The 16,326-nt window shown below is 36.2% G+C and overlaps 1 protein-coding gene and 1 pseudogene across 1 annotated transcript in view; both read left to right on the top strand.

Moving 5' to 3' along the window:
* LOC122214574 (RING1 and YY1 binding protein) overlaps positions 1-16,326 on the top strand; it is a 79,764-nt gene that overhangs the window by 9,605 nt on the left and 53,833 nt on the right. The gene's annotated exons all lie outside the window — the stretch shown is intronic.
* Positions 2,653-2,809, top strand: LOC122214680 (annotated as a pseudogene).

Raw genomic sequence — 16,326 nt, 5'->3', positions numbered from 1 at the left:
TAACCTTAAGTCAAAACAAAACAGTTTTGCTGGTTTACATAATTTGAACTCGGAGTCAGCTGCAGGAATCAGGACCCCTGTCACTTGCCCAGCTCTTGGACCGTTCTTTGTTGCCTGGAGGTTGGGATACTTGGATTGTCCAAGCCTAACAAACACATCTGAAGTCTTACTTGAAGAGAGATGGACACTTAACCAGGTGGATAGAAAATAATTACCATAGTAACACAACTTTGTAACTGGGTTAATACTTAGGATATATATTCAGTTCTAATTGCGAACTGTAATGAACTTGAAGGCTGGAATTCTGTTTACCAGCATCATGTAAATTTTTTAATCATACAGATAAAGGAAGGAAAGATTATCAGTACATTGGTAAAATTAATAATATGGGTGTTTAATAGGTTCATCTCCTGTATCATTAGTTACAGTCACGATTTTCCTTTATTTTCGTCGTGAAGGTGGTAATACATAGTTACTACAGAAACTTTGGGGACAAAACAGAAAAACAAGGGTCACCTATATACTGCCTTGCAGAATTATTTTTATTTATTGACCAATTTATTTGTTTACTGGACCACAAATATTTGAGTAACTAGTTTTCCAGGTGTGATCTAATATGCTAGTTCACTGAATTGTCAAAGTGTGGTAGGGAATAGTTGACGTAGGAGTGGGAAAGTCAGGCAGTGTATGGTACAAAACTAGTTGAGTTTCTGGTTTGAAAGACACATATTGCGACCTGTTAGTTTATATGGTTCATTTTGGATGTTTCTTCTAAGAGAAATTTTTTGTGAACACTTCATGGTTTTTAGGATTCCTTTTTGCAGGAAATAAAGCTAACAGTTTACAGTTTTCTTTCTGGATTGTTTTAATTTGGGGAAGAATGAAAATCTCTCAATGAATTTGTAATATCTGTGGCCTGATTAACTTTGCCCAGGTCCTCCATTTAAAAGAATATGGATACAAGGCAATCGAGATTCCATGTTTTTATATTAAATTTGTTGACAGTGGTGATTCTCAAACTTCACTATGTATCAGAATCACCTGAAAGCTTGTTGAAACACATTGCTAGATTCCCTGTTCCTTCCCTCACCCCCTGGATTTATATTGAGTAGGTCTGGGGTAGGGCCTGTGAATTTGCATTTCTTAGAAGGTCCTAGGTGATGTTGATACTGCTGTGCTGGTCTGGGAAGCACTTTTGAGAAGCACTGGTTGGATGACCTTAAATTCTCCTAAAGAGAAGCCAGCCATGTTTTTTAATGAAGCTGGAGATAGTTCTTGACGTTTGCTGTAGAAAATTTATGTCTTGGCATTTCAGAGTGAATTTAAGAGAATTGATCAACATTCATGTTTTTATTTATTTATTTTAACTTTTATTAGAAGACCACAGCTCTATACTGTTTTATTTACTTATTTTGAGAGAGAGAGCAGGAGAGAGAGAATGCACACGCAAGGGAGGGGCAGAGAGAGAGAGAGAATTCCAAGCAGGCTCTGCACTGTCCATGCAGAGCCCTTTGCAGGGCTTGAACTGACAAACTTGAGGTCATGACCTGGGCTGAAACCAAGAGTTGGACGCTTAACCAGCCGAGCCATGTTTTTAATCTAGAATTGGCATTGGAGATGATTTTTTTTTTTTAACCAGTACATTGTATGTAATATAGGAATACTTACAAATAAATTGGGGAGTCATATCAACTAAACTTGCATCTTTTTTTCATTGTAAAATCAGATATTGTCTTGCACTATTAACACGTGCGTTGAATTTCAGATACACGTATTTTAAGCTATTTCTTTGCAACATACGATAGAACTAAGTTTTATAGTAAACCCGCATTTCAGTAAAATGTTGGCAAAGAACACAAATAGGTAGTTTATAAAAGAACCACAAATTAAGTCAGGAAACAGAAATGTATCACCTTCCCATTAGTTAAATAAATACAAAAAAGCATTTTTGGGAAATCTCATTTTAAAGATTAAAAATTTTTTGGTGAGTCTAGGAAGAATTGGGTGTTCTCACAGATACTTGGTGGCTGAGTAAGTTGATTTAAATTTTCTGAAGGCCATTATGGCAGTTGGTATCATGCCTTTAATATTTGTACCGTGAGATAACAGGAGTGCTGATGCATACGGGCACATGTACCCCAGTGTTTGTAGCAGTGCTTTCAACAATAGCCAAATTACGGAAAGAGCCTAAATGTCCATCCGCTGATGAATGGATAAAGAAGATGTTGTTTATATATATAATGGAATACTACTTGGCAATGAGAAAGAATGAAATCATGCCATTTGTAGCAACATGGATGGAACTGGAGGGTGTCATGCTAAGTGAAATAAGTCAGAGAAAGACAGATATCCTATCTTTTCACTTATATATGGATCTTGAGAAACTTAAAAGAAGACCATGGGGGAAGAGAAAGGGAAAAAATAGTTACAGAGACGGAGGGAGGCAAACCATAAGAGACTCTTAAATACAGAGAACAAACTGAGGGTGGATTGGGGGTGGGGGAGAGGGGAAAGTGGGTGATGGGCACTGAGGAAGGCACTAGTTGGGACGAGCACTGGGTGTTGCATTTTAAAAATAATAATATTTGTACCCTGAGACCAAACAATTCACCTTCTAGGAATTTGTGTGATCTGCATGTAAAAATATTTGTGTAAACATATTAATTACATCAGTATTGTAACAAAATGACTGGATGATAAACTCACAAATGTAGGTAGTGTGCTACCTGAGGGGCAAGTCTTTCCCTAATACCACAAGGGTCTCTGGCCCAGTAAGTGGAGTTTGATAGTAGTAATTCTTGCTACAAGTTTAAAAAAAAAAAAAAAGAAGAAAATTACCTACATGGGAATCAGCAGCGAATTATTAAAAAAAAAAAACTATGAAATATCAGTAAATATTTTGTAGCTCAAAAAATGTTTGGAGGTCTTTTATACATTTGTGGTGGGAATGTAAAATGGTAAAACCGCTCTGAAAAATAGTTTGGCAGTTTATTGCAAAATCAACCATATACTTACTTGTATGACTTACTAGTTGCATTCCTGGGCATTTGTCCCAGAGAAATGTAAACTTAAGTTCACACAAAACCTGCTCACAAATGTTCACGGCAGCTTTATTTGTAATAGCCTAAAACTGGAAATAATATAAATGTCCTTCAGTAGACGAATGGTACATCCATACCATGTGGAATACTATTTAGCAATTAAGGAGGAACAAATTCTTGATAAATAGAACAACTGGCACCAATTTCAGTTATCTGATGCTGAGTGAAAAAAGCCAATCTCTGAAGATCACATACCCTAGGAGCCCATTAACATTTTTGTAATAACAAAATTAGATTAGTTGTTGCCAAGGGTTAGGGCTGGTGGGAAAGGAGGAAGATGGGTAAAGAGGTAGCAAGACAGAAAGTTGTGTGTTGATGAAATCTAATCTTGACTGTGTTGGTGGTTACATGAATCTACACTTGTGAAAAGGTGGCATGGAACTGCGCATGCACACACACACGCACGCATGCCAGTGCCCAGTTTCTTGGTTTTGATGTTGTACTATATATAATCCAGAAGATGCGACCCTGTATGGAAACTGGTTGAAAGTTATATGGGACCTCATACTATTTTTGCAACATCCTGTGTATCTAACTATTTCAAAATAAAAAGTTAAGTTTTAGAAAGAATATGTACTAAAAGGAAATGTTCGTAATATATTAGAAAAAAAGCGAGTTTCAAAATGATAAAACCATATGATCGCACTTCAGTATTTCATATCATTTGATATATATATCTGGAAGTAATGATTAAAATATTCTGACTGGTAAGATGATGGATTCTTTTGTGTGTGTGCTTTTCTATAATTTCTATAGTATAGATGAGTTGATACCACTTTTGCAGTTGGAAAAAGCAATTTTCATAATGGGAAATTTAAAAAATCTAATTCTGGAATAAAATTTAAATAATAATTCACATTAAGAGATTATATAAAGGTTTTTTTTATATTGGTTACACTGATTTAGTATTAAAACAGCTATTAGCTGAGATTGAAGAGTATATTTGTACTCTAAAACATGTTGTGTTTGTAAATTTAAAGCTCTTTTGTGCTTTTTGTATTAGAAATGTTTTGTATGATGTTCTGAATCAGTGCTGTCCAATGTAAGTATATGCATTGCAAGCCACATGAAATTTTAAACTTTGCTAGCCACAGTGAGAGAGTGAAAAGCAGGTGAAAATAATTTTAAGAATTTATTTTGTTTAATCTGTTTTATCTAAAATACTACCGCTTCAGCATGTAATCAACATAAAATTGCAGTAAGACTTTCTGTGTTCTTTTTATCATACTAGGTCTTTGCAATCTGGTGTGCATTTTGTAATTACAGCACAGTTGAGTTCAGACTGGCCAGCTTTCAAGTGCCCAGTAGCCACATGTGGCTACCATATTGGAGAGTTAGTAGTAGTAGTTGAGAGCCAAGGTTTTGGTGTCCTACCTAAGTTCAACTAACACCAGCTCTGTCATTTGCTAACCTTATGTCCTTGGCCATGTTACTTAAACTTGTGCTTTTGTTTTTCATTTGTGGATGGTAACTTCTCCACAGGGGTATTATAAGTACTAAATGAGTGAGTTTTACTGTATGTAGCAACTTGGCGCAGGACCTAGCACAGAATACATATTGTTAAAAAAGAAAAACAACAAAACAAAAAAACCCAAAAACCTATTGGATTGGATTGGATTGGATCGAATGACTCATTCTAAAGGCACAACTGATTTCTTTTTTTTTTTAATTTTTTTTTTAATGTTTCATTTATTCTTGAGAGAGAGAGACAGAGTATGAGTGGGGGAGAAGCAGCGCGATAGAGGGACACAGAATCCAAAAGAGGTTCCAGGCTCTGAGCTGTCAGCACAGACCCCAACATGGGGCTTGAACTCAGAAGCCGTGAGATCATGACCTGAGCTGAAGTTGGACGTTTAACCACCTGAGCCACCCAGGTGCCCCTAGGCAAAACTGATTTCTTAATGTTACTACTGAAAAATACATAAGTAGTACATGAGGTGGTCTTTGTGTTCCAGAATTGAATTTTTGGGACCTAAGTTTTAAATGATGATTGAATAAATGGACAAATGTTTGAGCACTCATGTAGAGTGTATTGCACCAGGCACTTGAACATTTAGACTGTAAATCTTAAGATGATATATTCAAATACTTTATATTTGCATAGCACTTTACATTTTCCATACCTTTTTTATGTCCGTTTTCCCAATGTAATCCTCAAAGCAATCCTGAGATAAAGTTGTTATTCCAGCTTCCACGGTTAAGGAAGTTGGGGCTCAGACAAGTGAAGTAACTTACTTGATTTCCTACCCAGTTAGTAGAATGGAAGAAATAGAAATGTGACATAATTAAATGGACAAATTAATATAATACCAAAGTATTTTAACTGCATTCTTTTAATTCTTTCCCTTCACCTTTGCCATCTCACGGGAGAACATGTCACCCTTTTCCAGGGCCGTTAAAATTAGAAAAGGGCCATAATATAATGTTTGCTGAATAGCTACTTTGCTTAGAATTATCCTGAGATTATTAGGTTAATCATATCACCTATGATGTAAAAAGTTACCATAAGCCTGTATAGATTGGGTGATTTATTTTGCTTGTTGTGATGTTTTTCAGTCTGTCTCTTGATCGAATAGGCCCATAAAAATGGGCCGAGAATATGCAGTATGTGCTGACTGCCATAAAATCACCTTTGAAGTACTGTTCATCGCTTGACTCATTCAGAAAATTACACAATTCTTTGAAAGAACATGCCATGCCACCATTAAAATCAGTGGTCAGAAGCAGCAGTGAGTTTGTGAATTATTGACTCTCCCAAGGCAGTGGTGCAGTGGAAGGTATCTGTCTCCTGAGCAGGGTCTGATGGAGCACACATATCATTAGACGTTCAGCATCTGTGTTCTGTTATGTACATTCTGCTATCCTGGTATGTACTGCTGTCTTTATTTGTGGTTTTTTCCTCCAGTTAAGAAAATTAAAGAAGTCACTCACAGGACATGTAATTTGTTGTGTACTCTGGGACAAAATGTATGACCGTAAACTGTCAGCTTATCCTGACATGTACTTTTGGTGTGCATCATTGAAGTGAATTTATAAGAAGGGGAATTACATTTTGATGCTCAGGACCGGAGTGATAAATAATACGGGGAGGTGGGTAGGTAGTGTTCTTTGCCCCCTGATTTTTTCTCTGCCCTTTGTTTTTGTTTTTGGCCCCGCAGGATGTGCCTGACAATGCCTCGTCTCTGGTCTACCCAACCTATAAATCATGTACAAAAAACCCATCAGAATTCTATACGGAGAACTTACTTCTGATCTAGGTGAATCTTAGCAACATGAAATTCTGCAATTAGTGTTTGGTTTTGTTTTTTTCTTTATTGGAAGGTTATGAGGATTGTGGAATTTGGCTGTCCAGACAGACTGAAATTTGATGGAATTATGTTTCAAAGAGTCTTAGGATGTCTTAGAAGTTTCACTATACACAGTTTTCTGCTTACTGCAGTTGTGAATGAAAGCTTTAAAAATATCACATTGTAAGACATTATGTATGTACAGATAACAGATTGGGATTTTAAACTGAGTTGCACTAAGTTGAAGTTCCCCGAAATTTGCAGAACTAGATGATTTCTGTGTCTCCTCCAGTTGTAAAATTCTGTGATTTGTGTCAGTTTTGGCAGTTTATAATAATGAAATAACTTAAATACCATGATGCCAAATTACTTGTTTAAAAGTATATGGAAAATAATTTATTTGTAATGTCTCACTCCTCTATTCCAAGATAATGTCCGTAGATATTTGTATATTTCAGAATTTGAATAGGAATAGGAAGGCTTTATGTGTTAAAATTTTTTGGCAAGAGTATGTATAGCTGAAGTTTCCTTATTTAAGATATAGTTAGTGTTTTTATTTTGAAATCCTTCATTTGTGGACTTAAAAATCTTTGTTCTGTTTTTCCCGGTCTAAAAAATTAAACTTTCAGACTGACCAAAACTAGATTCAGTTAATCTCCTATTAAGGATCCTTAAGATACAGGCTTTCTGTCAAAACATTGGTGTGGAAGGCGTTTTAACTACAGACAGGTGTGCTGCAGTCCTAGTGGTAGTCTTTGTTATATCTTTTAATTAAAAGAATGACTCTGATGCTTCTCTCTGTTTCTTATTTTTACAAAGTTTGTATTTCTGCAATAGTTAATCCTGGGTCCTGCCTCAAGGCAAAGCTTGGTTCTAATACAGCAGGAGTAATTTGCACTTTTTAAAAAGATTTTTTTTAAGCTTTATTTATTTTTGAGAGAGGGAGAGAGCGAGAGAGAGCATGAGTGGGGGAGGAGCAGAGAGAGGGAGACACAGAATCGGAAGCAGGCTCCAGACTCTGAGTTGTCAGCACAGAGCCCAATGCGGGACTCGAATTCGCGAACCATCACAAGATCATGACCTGAGCCAAAGTCGGACGCTTAACCGAATTCGCGAACCATCACAAGATCATGACCTGAGCCAAAGTCGGACGCTTAACCGACCGAGCCACCCAGGCGCCCTTACACTTTTTTATGCTTAGCATTTATTGAACAAACCGTAATTGAGTGAGTTAGGTACTGTAACTGTAAGACCTAGAACGAGCTTCATTAGGTAACAGGAAGACGTGTGGGACACAGCTCATCGAAGGTTTCATCAGTAACCTGGCCCCAACCTACCTAATAATTATGCTGATAAGGGCCAACATTTAATGGGCATTTAATGTATAGTAGGCACTATATTAAGCCCATTTCATGCATTGTCTCATTTCATCGCTTTAAATTTATGATATATATCTCCATTTCAGATAATGAAATGAGGCTTAGAGTTTACATTCCCAACCTGAGTTTACATAGCACAGTTGCACGTGACTCAGATCTTTTCCAACTCCACATTTATATTGTTTCTATTTAGTTTTCCTCTGAAGATGGCATTGCCACCTATATAGCCACCAATCTGTAGACATCATTTTTTTTTTAAGTTTATTTACTTTTGGGGGGGAAGGGGCAGAGAGAGAGGGAGAGATAGAATCCCAAGCAGGCTCCACGCTGTCAGCGCAGAGCCCAATGTGGGGCTTGAACTCATGGACCGTGAGATCATGACCTGAGCCGAAACCAAGAGTCGGACGCCCAACCGAGCCCCCCAGGCGCCTCTGTAGACATCATTTTAAGACACCCACCTGTAGCAGCCAGGTATCAAATTCTGTTACTCTATTTCTCCTGTATTCCTGTTGCTACCACCTCACTTCAGGTCCTCATTATTTCATTGTGAACTTCATTAATTGCAAGCCTCTCTAGTCCAGACTTGCACCTGGACTATTGCAGTAGCCTTGGTCGGCCAGGTAGTCAGTGATCTCTCTAGAAAACACCTAGATCATGTAGCTTGTCTGCTTAGAATACTTGGTTGCTGCCTGATTGCCCAGGGAGGTATTGCCTTGTCTCCTTAAACGTCATGTGCAAGGCCCAGCCTGGGCTGGCACTGTCCTACCCACCCGCTCATGTTTGCCTGTTCTTACCATGCACCTTCTGGTCAAACTTAAGTGTTCCTTCAGCATGTTCTTTGTGACAGTGCCTGAAGACTCTTACCTTATTACTGTTACTTGGTAAAGTAAACAGTAAACACCACCTTTGCATGGTAAGACCCAGCTCATGTCAACTCTTTTGGGAAACCTCTCTTGATTCTTTTTTTCTGTGATCATAGAAGAACTTTGTGTATTTCTCTAGCAGCACATCGTCATTTTGCACCAGAATTTCTTGTTAACATTTGTTGCCCCAAATATAAATTTGAAGCCCTCATGGGCAGGGACAGTGACTGTTATTCAGTCTTCAGAGGCAGGATCTTACTTTGCTGCAGCTTTGTACTCTTAGGTGTTCCTTTTCAAGTGTAATCCATTCTCCAATCTCTAGTATAAAATGTTTCCTTTTTAAAATAATGTCATATTGGTTAACCCTTTGTGCACATAGGTTATGTCCTTTCAAAAAAAAAATCACTCGGTAAATGACTTGGAAATACTACCCACATTTGTTTACTTTCTCTCTAGTTTCTATAGAATTTTTACTCTTTGCATAGTATTATTCTTAAGATGGTTCCTTCATTATCTCCCTTTCAAACTCATACTTGCTTTTCTGCTCACAGCTGAGACTACAATTTATTGCAAAATAGAATTTTTTAAAAGTTTATTTATTTATTTTGAAAGAGAGAGACATGGGAGGGACAGAGGAAGAAAGAGAGAAGGCTCTGTCTGCACTGTCCGCAAAGAGCAGGATGTGAGGCTCCAACTCATGGACCTGGAGATCATGACCTGGACTGAAAGCAAGAATTGGATGCTTAACTGACTGAGCCACCCAGGCACCCCAAAATAGAATTCTTGTGAACCAGTGTCTTTTTTAAAAAGGTTCTCCTTCTCAGGAGAACTAAAAAATACCTTTCTCTTAAATTCCGTTCTGTTCTCTGCTTGCTGGCTTAAGGTTTTAGCAACAGCTATCTTGAAAGGTTTGTAAAACAGTGGCTAGCCTGGTCTAGATGCAATATGGTTTAAAGGAGGATAGGATTAAAATTGACCAAGTCATGAAGTCTGTTTTTCTTAGAAATTTTGAAGCTCAGTAGGACTCAGAATGGGTGGAATTCTCTTAGCAAGGGGTTTTCAAGAGATGGGTTGGAGAATTTTTTGAACTCGTTAATATAATACAGATATTGGTATTTTACCTATTATTTTCAGAGTGGAAGTCCTATATGAGCTTTCCCTTTCAGTTGGTTCTATTTTATAAATGAAGCCTCTTAATTGTTTATCAGTATTTTTAAAACTCATTGACCTAATGAATTTCATGAAAGAAGATACTTCTGATGAATTGGAATGTTTTTGTAAAAAGAGAATTTTACATTTTCAGTTAACCTGTTAGCTATTAATATGCATTTAATTACTGGAACACGACTTTGGGAATAAACAAATACCCAGTGAAAATAGAGACTAATGCCGAACTGCAAAGTTGGCTTCTAAAAAGAGGTTACATGCAAACTTAGAAAGTCCATACCTAGTTTTAAAAGCATTTACAAACAGGAAATGTTCTATATAAGCATGAATAAATTTAGTACACAGCAACCATGTTGATCCCTAGCTCGGGAACTTTTGCTAAATTTAGTGTTTGGCTTAATCCTATTAGTTAAACCAGCTAATGGTAACTCGATGAATCTTTGTGATCCTTTTGTTTTGAAAGGTATATTTTCAGATGTAATTTTATTCATAACATGCACAGAAAATTGTATAAGGATATTTCCTTGTTTTTCTCAGTGACCAGTATAGTCTTCACTCTTTCAGTTATGTTTTGTAATCACCAGAATTTTGTTTTGTTTCCAGTTCATTGATCTTGTCAAGTAAATAGGTCCTAATTATCTTTTCCTAGTCCTCTTTCCTTTATCCAGGCTGTCTAGTTTTATATGAAATAGGGCTTTAGAAATGAGAGTTTTATTGTAACTCTTTACTTTTGTTTACTTATTTATTTATTTATTTTGGTAACTCTTTACTTTTTCAAGTGTCTTATTTATATAGTGGAACTTAAATTTATAGTAGTGTTTCCAAAGTCTTAATAATAGGCAGTGTGGTGAAGTGTAAACATCTTTCAAATTCTACATAATGACAAACATATCTTGGATATTTCTGTGTCATTTTAACTTTGCTAAGTCTAGTGCTAATGAGTCAGATTTTTGAGGAAAGAGGTGTGAGCTAAACTTGTAACTTTGACTTCCTGGTGGTGTCTGCTCCTTAATCTTTCATTGTAAAACTCTTACCTTGATGTAATTGAGTAAATCCATCAGGGTTGCACAAAGTAAGATACAGAATGTGGTTTTCTTGTGTGATATATATATGTATATATATAAATTTTTCTTTCAAGAACAGACTTTTGGACTGATGGATTGCCCTTTTGAGTTAGAATATTTGTAGTCTGCAGATAAATCAGACTTTTTCTACAGGTCCGTTCTTGAGGATTCTAATTGGATCTTCAGTTAAGCAAGTATTTGTTGTAAGTTATGGAATACCATTTATTGTATATGAATGAACATATTTTTAATTCTTGCGACTGGCTGTATTTAGACTCAAGAAAGCGATCTTGTTGGCTTCCTTTGCATCTGCTTTGCAGCAAAAAACAGCCTAAGAATGATGAATGCGGAGCAATTAGTGCCAGTTTCCACTTGTCTTACGTGATTTGGATTTTCCTCATCTAACCTGAAAATTCATTTTAATTAGTAGTTTAAACCTTTTTACCACCACCCTACCCCATCCCCCCCCAAACAAACAAACAAACAAACAAACCCTAGCCCTGGAATTGAAAAAAGCAAGACTTCTGGTAAATGAGAGTTGGCTTACTTTCTTTCCTTACCTCTGGCTTTTCAAGACTCAGGGATTCAAAAGTAGTGAAAGAAGTCCCATCTCTCCCTGTGTCTAGCCCCATGAAAACTTACATGCTATAAGCAAGAAAGAACCAGCTAGGTAATTGACCTTTAAGTAAACTTAGTCTGGCTGTGATTTTTGCCTTTCATATCTTTTCTTGTGCTGGGCCTAAAAACTTTCGGACTAGATACTGGTGTAGAGATCGGGAAGAAGAATAGGATTTTACTCTACTATATAGGCAATATAAGAAATAACATAGTGACCCCAAAATTACATGAAGTTGTAAACAAGCTGGATTTATGAACTCTTCCAGCCATCAGGAAAACCACTTTATGCCTTGGTGAAAACTGTGGTGGTACAGATTGTTTCTGAAGAGATGCATGTTATAATTTATGGGGTGAGTTTGTGTAATGGTAATGATGGTATTGATACTAAATTTACAGCTAAAATGTTAGGCTTATTTGCCAATTAAAATTACTGGGAAGGAAGATAGAGCATTTTGAAAATACTTACAAGCTAGTGAGAAATACTTTACTTTACAAAAAACAGATGTATTTGTAGCATTTCTGTAATACATTATCAAATAGTACCGAACAACTAGATTTGATGTCCTGATTTTAAAAAAGTGATGAACAAGAAAACATTAATTTATACACTAATGTATAATTTCTCTATTACTCTGTATTACTAAATCCTCTATTATTTAGGAAAAACTAAAAAGTATTGTAATCAGGAGAAAAAGCACAACATCTTGTCATCTGGGCTTAATTTTTTAACTTTATTAAAATATAATTGTCCTGTAAGAAACTTCGTGTTTAAAGAAGAACCTGGAGAAACCACCACAAGTGAAATAATTATCTGTCATCTCTAAAAATTTCCTCTTGCCCTTTGGTAATTCCTCCTACCCTTTTCTGTTCCCAGTCAACCACTAATCTGCTTTCTGCAACTACACATTAGTATGCGTTTTCTTGAATTTTGTATACATGTGATCCTACAACATATACTTTTTGGTTTTCCTTTGGTTTCTTTGAATCAGCGTACTTATTTTGAGATTTGTCCATATTTTTTCCTTTTTATTGCTGAATAATATTCCATTGTACACCTGTTCTACTTGTTTATCCACCTGTTGATGGACATTTGCGTTTCCAGTTTCTAGCCAGTACAAATAAAGCTGCTCTGTACATTTCCAAACAAGTCTTGGTGTACACCTATATGCTTTCATTTCTCTTGGGTTAAGCGCTGGAGTCACTGGGTATTTTTAATGTTTTAACAAACTGCCAAACTGTTTTTTCATGGTGACTTTGTATTTTAAATTCCCAAAGCGGTGTGTGAGTTTGTGTTGCTCCCCATTTCTGTCAACCTTGATGTGTGTGTTTTTAAGTTTAGGCAGATAGAGGATGCTTGAAGGTCTCTTATTGTGGTTTTGTATTTTCCTGATAACTAATAACATTGATCGTTGTTTTCATGTGCTTATTTGCCATCTGTATATTTTAAGGTTTTTTGTGGGTTTTTTCCCCCAGATCTTCTACCCATGTTTAAATTGGGTTGTGTGATTTACTGAATTGTGATAGTTCTTTATTATAGATTCAGGTGTATGTTTTAAAAGTCTTCTGAAGAACACTGGTTTTAGATGAAGTCCAATTTGTGATTTTTTTCTCTTATAACTTTTACTTTTTGTGTCATACCTAAGAAATCTCTGCCAAACGCAACGTCACCAAGCTTTTCTCAGGTCTTTACTTCTAGGAGTTTTATAGTTTTAACTCTTAAATTTGGATCTTCAGTCTGTTTTGAGCTGATACTTGTATACGTATTTGTAAGGGTGAATTAGGTGGTTTCTTTTGGTTTTGTTTTTTACATATGCCCATCCTGTTATTCTAGGATCTTGTATTGAAAAGATTATATCTTCATTTGAATTGGCTTGGTATCTTGGTGAAAAATCAATGGACTGTATACATGTCACTTTCTGGACTCTGTTTTGTTCCCTCAATCTCTGTCTTTACACTGGTACTGTGCTGTCTTAACATTTTTTTTGTTAGGCTCTTGAAATTGGGGAGTATTAAGATACACTTTTGTTCATTTCAAAGTTATTTTGGCTATTCTAGGTCCTTTGTATTTGCATATAAATTTTAGCATCACCTTGTCAGTTTCTGCAAAAAAAAGCTGGGATTTTTAAAAGATTTTTTTTTAACTTTTATTTTTGAGAGAGACAGAGTGAGAGCGGGGGAGGGGCAGAGAGAGAGGGAGACACAGAATCTGAAGCAGGCTCCAAGGCTGTCAGCACAGAGCCCGATGCGGGGCTCGAACTCATGGACTGTGAGATCATGACCTGAGCCGAAGTCAGACGCTTAACTGACAAAGCTACCCAGGCGCCCCAAGCCTGCTGGGATTTTTATTGGGATGCATTGAATTTGTAGAAAACAGACATCTTAACCACATTAGATTTAGTAGTCAATCTCTGAAAACTGTGTGGGTTTCCCATTTAGGTCTTCTCTTAGTGGCGTTCTGTGGGTTTCATTCTTGGGTATCTTTTGTCAAATTCATCACAAAGTGTTTCACATTTTTGATGCTATCTATGTAACTGTTTCTACTTTAAAGATTTTAATTTCTGGTTGTTTTTAGCTGGTTTATACAAATAGTTATTTTTGTGTGTCTTGTTTCCTGCATCTTTGCTAAACTTACTGCCTCTGTAGCTTTTGTGTGGATTTTGCAGTTTTTTCTATAGATGACCCTATCAGTGAATTAAGACAGTTTTACTTTTCCAGTTTTGATGTCTTTTATTTTTCTTTACTTGCCTACTACACTACCTCTTCAGAATAGTGTTGAATAGAAACTATAAAGAGTGGACATCCTTACATTGTTCTTGAGTTTTAATTCAGTCTTTTATCGTTAAGTATGGTATTAGCTGTACTTTTTTGTAGATTGAGGAAGTTCTTTTCTACTTTGCCAAGAGTTTTTAATTAAGGAATGAACGTTGGATTTGTCAAGTACATTTCCCTGCTCTGCATCTCCTGCATTTGTTAAGATCATACAGTTGTTCATGTTTAATGCCGAATTACGTTGGTTGGTTTTTGGAATTTTAAACCAACCTTGCATTCCTGGGGGAAAAGCCCACTTTGTCATGATACATTTATGTTCTTGGCAATAATCTGTGTTCGATTTTTAAAAAAGTTTTTTAAATGTTGGTTTATTTTTGCGAGAGACAGACAGAAACAGAGCATGAGCCAGGGGAGGGGCAGAGAGAAGGAGACACAGAATCTAAAGCAGGCTCCAGACTCTGAGCTGTCAGCACAGAGTCCTACGCAGGGCTCGAACCCACAAATCATGAGATCATGACCTGAGCCAAAGTCAGATACTCAACCATCTGAGCCACCCAGGTGCCCCTAGATTTTTTTTTTTCTTTAAGAATATTTGCACCTACACTCATGAAGGCCATTGGTATGTGGTTTACTTAACCTTGTCATGTAGTTGGTTTTGTATTCATACTAATGTGGGTCTCATAGAATGAGTTGGGAATTCCTTCTTCGTTTTCATTTTTCGGGAGGGGTTTCTGTAGAATTAGTATTAAGTCTTTTTAAATGTTTGGTAGAATTCACCAGTGGAGCCGTCTGAGCCTAGAGTTTTGTCTATGGAGGTTTGAAATGCAAATTGAATTTCTTTAAAATTTATAGAGATATTACTTGTTTCTTCTTGAGTGAGCTTTGGCAGTTTGTGCCTTTCAAGGAATGTAGGAATTTGTCCATTTTACCGAAATAAAACTGTTGGTAATATTCCCATATTATCCTTTTAAGATGTGTAGCAGCTATCGAGATGTCACCTTATTCCTTATTGTTGACCTGTGTCTTCTTTTTCTGATGAGTCTGGCTTATCAGAATTTTATTGAGCTCAACAAGATTTTGGTTCCATTGTTTTTCTTATGTTTTCCATTGATTCCTGATCTGGTCTTTATTTTGTGTATTTTGAGTTTCATTTACTCTTCTATTCCTAGTTTCTTAAGGTGTCAGTTTGATGTGATTGATTTGAGAACTTTGTTTTTCAGATATAGACCTTTAATGCTATAAATTTCCCTTTTGAGTGTTTCTTTAGTTACAGTCCATACAATTTGATATTATTGTATTTCGTTTTCATTCCGTTAAAAGTGATTTATAATTTTCCCTCCCTCTTTTGGCTGATGCATGATTTCAAGTTGTCACCTTGTTTCCAAACGTGAGGTTTTTCCAGTTACCCTTCTGTTTTTGACTTCTGATTTAATTATGTCCACTTTCTTATTAGATACATAAATAATTAGAATTGTGTCTTCTTGAGGAATTGAGCCCTTGTCATTATGGGATCACCGTTATCACTGATAAGTTTTTTTGTTCTGATACTCCTTTGTCATATATCAAGGAGGTTTAATAAATGAGTAGGGTTATCGTGACTTATCTTTTTCCATAATTGTGTCTTTTTTTTTTTTTTTTACTTTATTTTGAGAGAGAGCACGTGCATGTGTGTGTAAGTGTGCAGGTGGGGAAGGGGTAGAGAAAGAGGAAGATAGAATCTCAAGCAGGCTCCTCACTGTCAGCATGAATCCCAGTGTGGGGCTAAACTTGCACACCATGAGATAATCCCCTGAGCCAAAATCAAGGCTCAGATGGTTAACCGACTGAGCCACCCAAATGCCCTTTTGTCTTTATCTTTGAAATGGGTTTCTTACAGGCAGATATAATTAAATTTTTGTAGTTAAATAAAGATCATTTACATTTAATGTGATTATTGATATGATTGGTTTTAAATCTGTCTTACTTTTTGTTTTCTATTTTTCCCACCTATCTTCTTCCCCTTTTCTTCTGCCATCTTTGGCTTGGTTGAGTGTTTTTTTGTTTGTTTTTTTTTTTTTAATTTCTGTTTATATTCTTTA

The sequence above is a fragment of the Panthera leo genome, chromosome A2 (assembly GCF_018350215.1).
Source record: "Panthera leo isolate Ple1 chromosome A2, P.leo_Ple1_pat1.1, whole genome shotgun sequence".
Lineage (NCBI taxonomy): Eukaryota > Metazoa > Chordata > Mammalia > Carnivora > Felidae > Panthera > Panthera leo.
This window is presented reverse-complemented; position numbering and strand designations above follow the sequence as displayed.